The sequence below is a fragment of the Gallinula chloropus genome (assembly GCF_964237585.1).
Source record: "Gallinula chloropus genome assembly, chromosome: 4".
Classification (NCBI taxonomy): Eukaryota; Metazoa; Chordata; class Aves; order Gruiformes; family Rallidae; genus Gallinula; species Gallinula chloropus.
Genome location: NC_140088.1, coordinates 86,582,094 through 86,595,102, shown reverse-complemented (window position 1 = coordinate 86,595,102; position 13,009 = coordinate 86,582,094). Strand labels below are relative to the sequence as shown.

General features: G+C 35.7%; 1 long non-coding RNA gene across 1 annotated transcript in view; it reads right to left on the bottom strand.

The window, feature by feature from the left end:
• Positions 1-10,983: 10,983 nt before the first annotated feature.
• The window catches only part of LOC311190654, an 86,832-nt gene continuing 84,806 nt past the window's right edge, over positions 10,984-13,009 (bottom strand). The window contains exon 5 of the long non-coding RNA XR_014617231.1: positions 10,984-11,022. This is a non-coding gene — a long non-coding RNA (uncharacterized lncRNA). The remainder of the gene's footprint in view (positions 11,023-13,009) is intronic.

Genomic DNA, 13,009 nt, shown 5'->3' with positions numbered 1-13,009 from the left:
CTCAGTGCTAGTGAGACCTCACCTTGAGCACTGCATTCAGTTTTGTGCTCCTCAGTACTGAAAAGACGTTGAGGTGCTGGAGGGCCAGAGAAGGGCAATGAGGTTGATGAGGGGACTGGAGTATAAATGTTATCAGACGAGGCTGAGGGAATTGGGGTTGTTCAGTCTGGAGAAAAAGAGGTTGAGGGGAGACTTAATTGCTCTCTACAACTATGTGAAAGGAGTCTGTAGAGAGGCAAGAGCTGACCTTTTCTTCCTAATGACAGGTGATAAGACAAGAGGAAATGGTGTCAAGTTACACATGGGGAGGTTTAGATTGGATATTAGGAAAAACTTCACAAAGAGTGTTTCCAGGCATTGGAAGGAACTGCCCAGGGAAGTGATGCAGTCTCCATCCCTGGAGGTATCAAAAGATGGTTAGATGTGGTGCCGAGGGACATGGTTTAGTGGTTGTTAGCTTGTTAGGGTGACAGTTGGACTTGATCTAAAGAGTCCCTTCCAACCAAGACAATTCTATGATTCTATGATGGGCTGAGACTGGTCCTTTTGTCTTTATGGTACACTGGTCTGGTTTTCGTGTAATTTGAATTTAGCGTTGACAGTCTGAGGATGTATATTGGAAACCTTTCAGTCAGCCACAGATAGTCCAATCCTTTCTTACAAGAGATCTAAAAACCTTTACTTTTCTTAGACCTCCTGGACCACATCTCTGTACAATCGATTATTCTTTTGCCAAAAGCATTAAAAAAAGATGCTAAAGAAACACATATAAAGCCAAAATCCAGGGAAATGGATTGTCTCCAATATATGTGTTATTTTCTTTCCTAGAACACTGAACCTGACTGATGTGGCTATTCAACCTATATAGTCAATGTTATCATATTCCTTCTATCAACAGCTTTCTGCTTTTTACCCTTCTGACCCTGGGAGCAGATGAGCTGCCATGCAATATCAACTGAGATTAAAATATTTTTTTTCTTTACATTTTCCCTGAATCTCTCCTCTGGAAACAAAAATGATTTCTTAGATATTTTCTGATTGTTACAAGCAGATAAGTAACAAAGTCCAGATAGCTAAAAAAGTCTTTGATACATGACAGAAAAGTTATTCCATAAGGATACAATAAGCACATGTAATAAATTGTGCAGCAAAAGACCAGAACCAGTATTAATAGCTGTGACATTACTAGGATACTTATTTTATAAAGCTTAAAGCAAATGGCTTCTTCTTCTTTATTTGAATTATAAAAAGAACAATAATATTTCAGTAAGAAATGGTATAACTCTGCAGTTTATAAATATCCATTAATGGAATTATAAGCTATTGTTCATTTTTATTTGTTCTGGTTTACTCCTTCCTTCTGTTTTTGTAGGAAAGGAATCAATTTCACCATGCAGATTAATTCTACATTTACATAAAATCATTCACCAACATGATTTTTAATCCTAGAATTAAATATATCTTGCAGTTAGGAATGGCAGGAAGTACATTTCTCTGTGTAAATAGGTACTGTATAAATTATTAACTACTTACAAGTCAAAATAATCAAAAGCAATAAATTAACACTAAAAAGTCTACGCAGCAAAAATATCCTTGTGTGACTTCCATCACCATTCAGTGGTTTGAGATAATTGCTCTTCATTTTTCAAGTGAAGTCTTTTGTTGCAACTAGAAGAAAAGAAGATGTCTAGGAAAAAATATGATTTCCATCATCCCAAATAAAACATCTTCAAGGCTTCTGCATTTAACTGATTCAATTTTTTTGGTTTCTTCCTGGCCATAAAGGGTTTTTTGTAGACAATAGTCTGCAGACTTTATTACAGAGGCCTCTTACTACCTGTGAGCCATTGGGAGGAGCAAAGCAATAACAGTGCATCCCCACATGTCATCCAGGGTTGCACGAGGCCATACGAAGGGTGAGCTGCCCAGGCACCCAGGAACTGTGAAGCACTTCTTCATTTCCAGTATAGATATTTCCAATAAGAGGAGCAGTTGGGAATCAAGGTACACTTTAAGATTAGGGGAAAATAAAGGAGAATGAGAAACTGAACAAGATGTATCTCATTGGTGAAGGAGAAAATAAAAAATCTAACCCACTGTACAGAGTGTTAGAATAGTTCAGTGTGCAAAAAAGAAATCTTTTTAAAAATGGGTATGAAGAATTGTTTTGGGTTTACCCTGTGTCCTGGTTTCAGCTGGGACAGAGCTAATTTTCTTCCTAGCAGCTGGCATAGTCCTGTTTTTTACAATAAGGATGAGAAAAATACTGTTAGCAAACTGTTGGTTTTAGTTATTGCCAAGCAGTCAAGGACTTTGGTACTTCATACTGGGCTTCCAGAAAGAAGGCAGAGGTGCCCATGGCTGGGAGGGGACATGGCCAGGACAGCTGATCCAAACTGACCGAAGGGATATTCCATGCCATATGTCATGCTCAGTATGTTACTGGGGAAGTTGGCTGGGAGGCAGCATGGCTCAGGAATTAACTGAGCATTAGTTCTGGGTGGTGAGCAATTGTCTTTACTCATACAAACACATGTGTGTAACATTAAGAGGTTCAAAAGTATTTATTCATATGCCTGTACCCATGTTGGTGTAAATGAAAGAGTCAAAACTACCACTTTACCTTCAGGAAGGACAGGAGGAAACACCCTCCTTCTATCACAGATATGCTGAACCAAAACATGCTTTATTGAAATTTTGAGCTCTCTGGTGTTACCATGGGATGAATATGAAAAAAAAAACTCAACAAGAAAGTAGCCTGAGTTAATTAGAAAAGTAAGGGAGCATTGGAGATGGAAACTATAATTAAGTCAAAGCTTTACACAACTTTACTCTCAAATGGAGTGACAAGGTAAATGAATGGCTAAAGCCTTTCTCTTGGTCATTGATAAGAAATGTCTTAAACTGCAGAGTAAAGCTTATGAAGCAAGGGATTTTTAAGCAAAATTTTCATTATCACAGTCATTATTACCTCAGCTACCACAGTAAATAGTATTACTGCAGAAGCAACTATAAAAAAAGAAGTTGCTCTAAAAACAAGGCCCAATCCTCACAATACCCCTGCCATATGCAGGATTATTGTTGACACAAGAATCTTACTGGGAAACACTGAATGATCTCAGTCTGATCACATTTTATAGATATGTACTATATGGATGAAGGGGAAATGTCTACATTGGCAATAGAAACCACTGAACAAACAAAATGTTATCTCTATGGCACAAAGACAGACAAATTTATATAAGAAATTAGTTGCACATTATAAGAAGGTTAATTAACCATTTCAAAAGTTTATCTGAGAACATTATCAATTCTATCAGCTATACTCCAAATCAATGTTAGAATCCTTTTTTAAGTGATATTAGCTAACTTAAGAAGGTTTCAGGGAATTAATACAGGCATCATTGGATAAAATGTTATGCATAGAGCATTCTGGATTTAGAGTCTATAAATATAAGGGGAAAGGCTTAATGATAGAGGATGATTTGTCAAACAAGACTCCCACTGATATGGAAAATGACCCCAAATGCTAATTGCAAGCATAAAACATAGTGTTGCTCTTGCCAAATATTTGCCTAAGTGGTGTCTTTGCCTTGGAAAGACTATATTAACATCTACTCATTCTACTATCTTTTACAATTTGTAAATAAGTATTCATGAGCTATAGAAATAAGGATAAATTAAACAAAATTAATCTGAATTACACTCAGAGTAAGTGGGTTGTAGCTTTTTATGTTTGCCTGTCCCTAACTTTGATTAATTATATAAGTGAATCTGGGAAGGTTTGAAAGTTTACTGATGTAGGCATGCGAAAACATCTGAGCCTAGTCGAACCTATTGATAACTACATGATGGATTGGAAACAGGGTAAACAAGCTGTCCCATGAGAACATCAGATTTTGGGTTCCTATTATATTTTGCCATACCCTACTTAGTGTAAATTTTATGCCTAATATTAATAATATTTTATTTTCTTTTGAAAATATAGAATCATACATTCATAGAATGGCTTGAGTGTAAAGGGCTGTCAAAGCTCATGCAGTGCCACCCCCTGCCATGAGCAGGGTTACCCTCCACCAGCCCAGGTTGCTCAAATTCCCATCCAACCTGGCCTTGAACACTGCCAGTGATGTGACAGCAGTACTTCTATAGAGTGCTTTTTCTGATATATACTAACAGACTGGTCTATTTGGACATGGAAACTGTATTCCTCCCCCTGGTATTATTACAGATGCATGACATAAAGCTATATAAATGTCATTTAAGTCTCAGAGGAAACTCTGGTTTTTTGAGCCTGTCGGTGCTCCTGAAAGAAAGTCAAATTAAGATTGCTAGAAGTGATATGTAGAAAGAAAGCAAAGAAACTGTCACGGACAACAGTCTCAGCTATAAAGTGTGCGTGAGTATCCAGCAACACTTTCTAATATTCCTATAGAAGCACTCTGGCTTTGGGATCAAATTCAAATCTGCTTTTGTATTCTTAGTGATCTACATGCTTGTTTCAGCCTGCCTTAAATTTTGATTATGCTACCAGCTTTCTCTGCAGTCTGCCCTGACATCTTCCATATTTCTCATCACAAGTTGCCTCCTTGTTCAAACTTCTTGATTCCTTTACTTTGTAACATCCTGGAAGTGCCTACCCAAACTCTTTTCATAACTTTATAAGCTTCAAGTTATTAGATTACCCAGTCAGATTCTTATATACCACAGACAGCTTAATGTGAATTGTCTTTTGACTGACATCATCATTTTTTATTCTATACACTTGCCCTATTTATTTAATTTCAGGAGACTGAGAAGTTGTCACTGTTTTTGCAGTTTGATGAATTAATTTCCATGTTAAAGATTTGTTCTGTTTTGAAATTGTTTTAATCTATTTCTAAATTCCAACCATTAAACCTGATTAGATTAAAGGTCCTTTAATGCTTGGCATTTTCTTCAGTGAGAGTATTTATGTGCTCTAATGAAGTCACCTCTCAATCTCCTTGTGAAAAACTCAAACAGAATGAACTTAATACATTTATCACTGTGGCATTTCTCAAGTCTTCAAAACCCTTTATTTGTGCCTCCTGTCTGCACATTTCTCATCTTTTTAATATCCTACTAAAATCATTGGGCACTCACCAAATACACAGTATTCCAATACTCTTAACTTCCTTTTTTAGTGAGCTACACCCTGCCTTGTACATCAGGAATCATGGTCACATCATTGTACAAAAAGCTTGATTTTCTTGACTACTATAACTCTTAAATCCTTATACCTCTTTATAAATTTTCAATACAGTATTTCCCCATTGTGCATGAGCTGGCATTCATAGTTACATGATCTCTAATGCTTTATTCAGCAATGCTGACAAGTATTTTGAGACATTCAAAGTCACCATGTAAAACAAACCTGTTCATGTGATTGCTGCTCCTCCTTTTTATTTAATATAACACAAATCTTTTGGTCATCTCTACATTCAATCAGGAGTAATTTCAGATCTACTTCTGGATGATTGATCAACATGTTTCATTATACCGGAATATTTTCTGTAAACCTATTAATCTCAGTGATTCCTTTCACTTCAATCTTTTTGACTGTGAATTTTATGTAGAAGAAAGACCTTTAAGAATTCCTCTTTACTCTGACAAGAGAATAGCACAAGGGATTAAACGTTTGTTGAGGTCTCTTTCTAGATAACACCACAATGGCTGAGTACACATTTGCATTTTTATAAAGACTAAGAATTTGGTTCTTTCCACACAGCATTCATTTCACAAACCATCCTGGATGAATAAAGCTGGAAGTTACACATGGGTTCAGTAAATACACATAAGCACAACTGCAACCTCTGAAAGCTTGGGAGGGAAAACTGCATTATCAGCAGTGTACAACAGGTGGAATCATGACACACATTGGCTCCTTCTGAATTTAATTTAGTCACATTAAAAGTTGATCCAATGATGTATCATTTCAGTCACAAGGTGAATTTCAGGCCTGATGCACGGGGGTTTTTTGGGGTGGTTTTTTTTTGTTCCATAATTTTATCATTTATACCTCAGCCATCAGAATGCACAAATGACCTACAAATATGCAAGTCACAGAGAGCATCTGGCAGCTTTGTGCTCAACCACCCTTCACGGCACGCATCATTCGCAAAATAATATAGGCATACCTTAGGGCACTGCTGTTCACACCAGCAGCTGCATCAATGTTTCTATAAGGAATACAGATTTTCATGGATTTTAGTTGGCTATAAAATTTGCTTTCATACCGATGCATGCCAATGAAGTGGGTTTTTTTTTTAAAGTATCTTAAGAAGAAAAGAAAATTGACAGATTTTAAAGAACAAGAGCACCAGTTGTGCATAAGTATTGATATCAGACAAGTTTTTAAATTCAGTACACACTACAAAGCCTGAGTTTCAGTGCATTTGATTGGTTCATTTTCAAGACACACTGATTTATTGTTTTTTATCAGCCGTTCTACAGTCACAGAGCAATTCTGAAGTTGCTATAGTGGAGTGATTCTCTTGACTGTTTTGACATTGGTTTGTCCAGTAAAAGTAGGGCTTGGCACTCAGAAAAACACACCAGAATTTAAGTCTGTATATGCAGGTAGTTACAACAATGATTAGATCTGCCCTGCTCTGAATTTAACACACTTAACAGGTATTTGGTGATAGCATTTACTGAAGCTCATGGGAGCTTAGGGTTCAGTTCATTAGCCAAAAGCATGTAGTGTCATTTGAGGCACTCTAGGACATCCTACATGGTCTGCAACTGCCAGTCCAGAAGAACATGCATTTTTCACTAGTCCTGTATCACACCTTCTAAGTCTGAGGATATGCCACGGATCTACTACATGGCTCCAGATGGTTGGTTTTCAGCAACTGACTCAAGACTCTCACATATAGGCGCCTACATTTAGACATATCAGAATCTCAAATCTAACTCCCACCCCAAATTTTCATTTTTCTCCTAAATCAGGAGAAGTACTAAACTGTACAAAAATAAAAATAACAGGAACTTTTGGCCTAATTCTGTTTGCAGCCTGATTTTTAAGTCAGGAAATGTTTTAGTGTTCATTTTTCCCCACTGAATATTTGGAACGGGATATTCCAAATACAGACTGTTATTCGTTGCTTAATCTTAATTAAGAAGCTCCACTTCACGGTGGCTGTGTCTGTACATTTTGTTCTGGTTGAAGTAGCTAAAAATATAGTCACCAGTAGATAGAATATACAATATATTTGCTTTCCTTAGATGAACCATCTTCCTGGAACATTTCTGAATAATCAAGTAGTCACAGCCTGTTATTGTGACTAGCAAGAAAGCTGAAGGGAACTTTCATTTAAATACCAGAGTTGTGATTAAAAGTATTATGTGTGAGCCTTTTTTCTGGACTGCTGCATGGCTAGGATTTGCCCCAAACAGTCTTGATACAAATGACCTGCAAAGTCACATGTGAATAAAGAGATGAGAGACAAGGTTATTTTGGAGAGTTGAAAGTAGTGTATTGCTCTTCCCCATATAAAATCACAGTTCAGCAAATCAGGCTATTGGGGTCTGCAAGAAAAGACTTTCGTTCCTTTTTCCCTATTCTCTTCCCACTTTCCTTTCTATAAAAATCCTCCAAAACTTCACTGAAGTTAATGAAATGTCACCAAAGTAAAAGGAATCAATTTCAGGCCATTTATGTTGTCTCACATTTGATCTTCTTCTTGACGTTTTACTTGTCTTTGTCTTCCTTTCTTATTTCCCAAGAGAACAAAATGGGCAGGATCAGAGTCCAGTTCATCACTAGATTTTTACACCAGTACAAAGCCATTCATTTCAGTGTTTTATGCAGGTATGAAATTTGATTTATAATGTTTGGATGTGCACAACCATGAAGTGATAAGTTACAAAGGAAGTATGTTAGGGAAAAGTTAATGAGCTGAGATTCATGATGTTATTTTTCAACTTAAAGTTTGTTAAGAATCTATTTTTTATTAAATGGCTGAGAGGTAACATATCAAATTTAAGATTTCAGAATTGAAATATAGCTTGATCTTTAGCTGTCATGACAGGAGCAGATTAAGTGTCAATAATTTCTGTTTTGAATACAATCTGAAATTGACTTTATTTCATTCCATGACAAAGTTGATAACAAAGCAAAATGAAATATACCAATAATGTACATTCCATATTTCTGAAAATAAATTCGATTTCTTTGATTAGCAACCTGGAAATTGTTCCCTTTCATGTGAAGAGATACTGCAGTATTAATGTAGGCAATGATTTGCAATTAAAAAAGACTAGAACTTCGAATTAATATTACAATATTAATATGGTCCATTGCCTCTACCCCTTCCTTATGTTATTACCTACGAAGTTTCATTTCCTATTGCTTTTGTATATGCAGCTTTTGTTCATTTGTAGTTAGTTCAAAACATAGGTTCAGCAGTGTATTCTAGACACGAGCTAGCTTGTATTCTCAGATACAAAGCTCTGAATTGATTTCAACAACCTGTCTTCTTAAAGTGCATATAAACAGCATCACATCTGCTGATACTGTCTGTGCTAGTAGTTACATTCAGCACTACTAGAATTGTATTCAGAGTAAAGTCATATTTAACATTAGAAAGGCAGCAAAATTTATCCACAGCCATGACATATTGTTCTAACCGACTTATGGAAAGAAAACCATCAGATTTGGTTAATATTTTAATAGAAAAGTTTTCAAGAAAAACACAAGGATCTGGGAAAATGAAAAGTTTTGAGGATTTATTCTGAATAGGTTTTACCTTCAGAATCTAGTGTGGAACATGAAGTTATGCAATATGAAGCTTTTAAGTATATTTGCTTCTGTAGACTTTAGTTGATGTGCGTTACTCTGTATTTCTAAGGGGGAAAGAGGAAAAACAAGGCTCATAATTCTCTCTTTTTTTTTTTTTCACAAAAGCATGCTTCAGTAATAGGGAACAATAATCTGCAAAAAGACCCAAAGGATTTCTAGAAATTAGCTGATGGCATCTAGTATTCTGCCACTTCATAAAGGTAAACCATTTAACATTCTGCCAATAAAAACACTAGAAAACTTTCTTTGAATATCTCCATTAAACTGGAGGATATGTTTTGTTACACTTTTAAAATGTGTCGAGCAAAGTTACCCTATCTCTTTTTTCCCCCAAGAGGACAAGTTACAGTTTCCTTAATTTAATTTATTCTGGCCCCAAAGCAATTTTGCATTTAAACATATGCATAACTTTAAATACATGCTTAGTCTCCTTAAAGACAATAAGACTTCTTACATGCTTGAGTATCTTACTAGACTGGGACCTATCGGCCTAGTCCAATTTTAAACTGTCTTTTCATTTATTTTAATGAGTATTAGATTGGATGCTGTATGAATTTATTTCACCATTGTCATCTTCCAGTATTTTACCCTGGGGACTTAGTGAAAATACTTGAGATTCAACATGTGTTGCTCTTCAGTTTTGATTAGAAAATATGCCATGTTTCCTATCTTCCTGTTCTTTGAATGGTTGAGCACAGAAGGACTTCCCACAGGATGCCTTCCACTGCAGTCTTAAATCTCACCTTCTGCAGATGCACATATGAAGCTACAGGAACCAGTGAGAGAATTTGTTATTTTCAGTCACATTTTTCAATGGATTATTTGAAATTTCACTAACAACCAGAGAGTTAAGAACTGTGTGAAGGCCAATATGGAGTAAAATCCTTCAAGAAAATGACAGGGTTCAGTTCAGAGTGACAAAAGAGATGGCAGTCAGTGGCTCACACCAATGAGTTTATGAAACTAATGACAGCTGACAGAAGATGTTTGAATATGCATTAAAGTTGGGAAAGTAGTAAGGCCATTTTCTGTTTAAACTCTCACTTTGCACAGATGAGAATTGTTAAATAGCTGCTACATTCAACTTCTGTAGTTCAATTTCGGTGGTGAGAAAAGTGTTTGTGAAGTGTTATAAGCATGCATGAGTTGTATGCTGAATGATTATATTTGATGATAAAACCTGTGAGTAAATACATTAAATGTTTACAGGGGAAAAATCTCTCTCCAAAACAGGACTATATCAGATAGAATTTATATTTACCCCTACATGCAAACATAATACATTATAAAGTTCTATAGAAATACAAGCCAAAATAATAAGCTTGCTTTACAGATGACCTCATAAATCGTGTGGTGAAGATGTTTGTGTCTACAAACGAAGGAAATTCCCTTCATACTTGAATAATTAGAAACTGGAGAGCAAGGACATAGATGAGAAGAAAAGATGAAGATACCTTTCCTGTGGAAAGAACACCCTAAAATCTGGGTTATCAATCTAGCAGGACAGATTCCCTAATACAATAGCTACCTTTTAAATTAGCCCCTTTAAATTAACCATCTCAACAAAACATTGGATGGATCTTATCACTGTAATGCACAATAAAGTCTGCATTATTAAAATTCCACTAAAGAAAACTTAGTGTGAGATAAGGCAGACATGAATGATCATTTAACATTAATCTTGATGACAACCATTTCCACTTTGCTATTGATATTCCCTCCTTCCTACATTTTCATTTCCAAATACAATACAAACAACATGCTCTAATCAATCACATATACATCCACCATAATTTTTATACAAGGCCCCATATCCTAGATATATAAGTCATTTAAGATAATTTATCTTCTCTCTTGCTTTACAGACTCACTAAAAGAACAGGAAGGTAGGAAAAGGTAAAGTGGTATAGAAATGTAGCAGGTAAGATGCAGAGATTTAGGGACCATAGGTAGTTTGAGCACTCACTGTTGCATACAGAATTCATTTAATGATGAATAAAAGATACTGATAACAGGAAAACACAGTGCAGTCCAGAAGAGAGCTGTATTTGTCTGGCACAGGATCACATGAATTGATTTTCTTGCTTCCAGAATAAGTTAATGAGCCATCTTGATCATCTCTGTAAAGTGATTCCAAGTCCACACTTGTTGCATACAGTGTCAGCTTGATGGTCCAGGTCCTGAATTAACGTCTGTCCCTAAGTGTAAGGAATAAGTTAACAACCTAATTCATCACAGTCTCTTTGTAGGTAGTGGATGCTAGAGAAATGGAGTCTGCATGGTATGCTTCAGATCACTAATGATGTGACTGATCTACTGACCAAGTTTGACTTTGGTCTTTGTAGAGACAGACTAGGATAGCATGTTCAGGTGTAGTAGATGGTATAAAGACCTGTTCATAAATCCCCATTGTTTAGTCTTAATGGACATCAAAATCCACAATTATATTTGCATTAAGCACTTGGACACATGGCCTACTTTTCAGAGAGTAATTATCTGCAAAAGTAGTTAGCACTTAATGTCTCCAAGAGTAAAAATGCATCAGATCACATTGGCAAGTTACCAGGAGATGTTTTAGTTTAGTTATATGAGCTTGGAATGGTGATTTTACTACCCATAAAACAAAATTTAAAAAAAAAATCGTCAACCCCCACCCTCAGATCAGCTTCATTCTTCTACCTTGAAACAAATATATGTGTTTGTGTGGGTGAAAGGACCCAAGTGTCATTTCCCACTTAACCCTTCACCATACTGTCACTCTTGTTTCAAAAACTCAGCATAGTAAAATATCCAGTTTATAAAGGAAAATATAAATGAGAAATAATTTATCAAACTAGGAGTTATTCCTAAATTGCATCCATTTAAATAATATCACTGATCTCTAAGGAGGGTGTCATAGAGAACAGAAAATGGCTCTATTACTAAAAGTGATGACCCTTTTGTTCTCAAATCTCTCACACAGATCAGTATAATGATAACACTGAAAATTTTCCTTAAAACACATTTCAATAAACATATGAGTTTCTTTGATTTTTTATCTATTTTTTTTCCCCTGGAAAAGCCACTTTGACATAACTACTGTATGGAATAGTTTTCTAAACGAACACAGAATTCCATTCAGTCTCCATCAGAAAATACAACTGGAGATTTCAAAAGGTGAGCAGCATATCAAATGATAAAGGAAGAATACACAGCCAACATTTTGTGAACCACAATTCACAGTGACAATAGAAAAAGATGTTAAGGAAAATATATGTAAAATTATTTGAAAATTAAGCACATTTAACAATGGTTCTGAAAGAAACATGAACTAAGAACTAAATGAAAAAAGGAGGATAAAATCCAATTGTTACACATGCAAACAAGAACAAGGGTTCAATCAACTCATGCAAATGCAAATCAAGACATTTAACATTTTGAAGAGGAGCAGTACAATGCAGCAGAAAGAATTTGTAGACTAGAACATGTTCCAGGGACCCAGTGAATTCCACCTGAAAAGCAATTCACTTATGTTAAACTGAAAAGAAACATTTAGAATGCGTCATGGTTCCATCAGACTTTTCTGCATGCAGAGTAGGTATCTGTGACCATGAAATATAAAGAGGAAATGAAACCTGTCAATAGTATTCTAAGTATACCCAAAAGAAGAAAACTGTGTTGGTACCAAAGCACATGATTTTACTTATAAGAACACGCCAAGGTTTTAAATTCCATTACTTAAGTCTGAGTTCTGTGGTGCCAGAATTAAACCAGAATCAAAAGTTTCCTGTTGCTAAGGAGAAGAAATTGGATAGGGCTGTTATATCCATGTTGCAGCGAAACATAAGGAATAAAACTAGGGAACAAAGTGGCTGGTTTAAAAAAAAAAAAAACCCAACCCCAGGACTGTTCAAATATTTACCTTTCAGTAGTATGCTAATTATTTATAAACTGACACACAGCTAGGAAGGTTTTACATGTCAGAGTTCATACTGAGTTGCTTTGTGACAAATGATGACATGATCACTTCTCTTGTTAGATAAAATGCCTTTACTATCAAAACAGGATTTAATGCATTTTATATATTTGAATGAACAATAGTTATTATTTCCCCATGCCATCCAAAATTAAGTATGCTGTAAATCTCTTATCTACTTCAGGACTGATGGGGGCACATGTAGAAGGCAGACTGAATGTGAGACATGG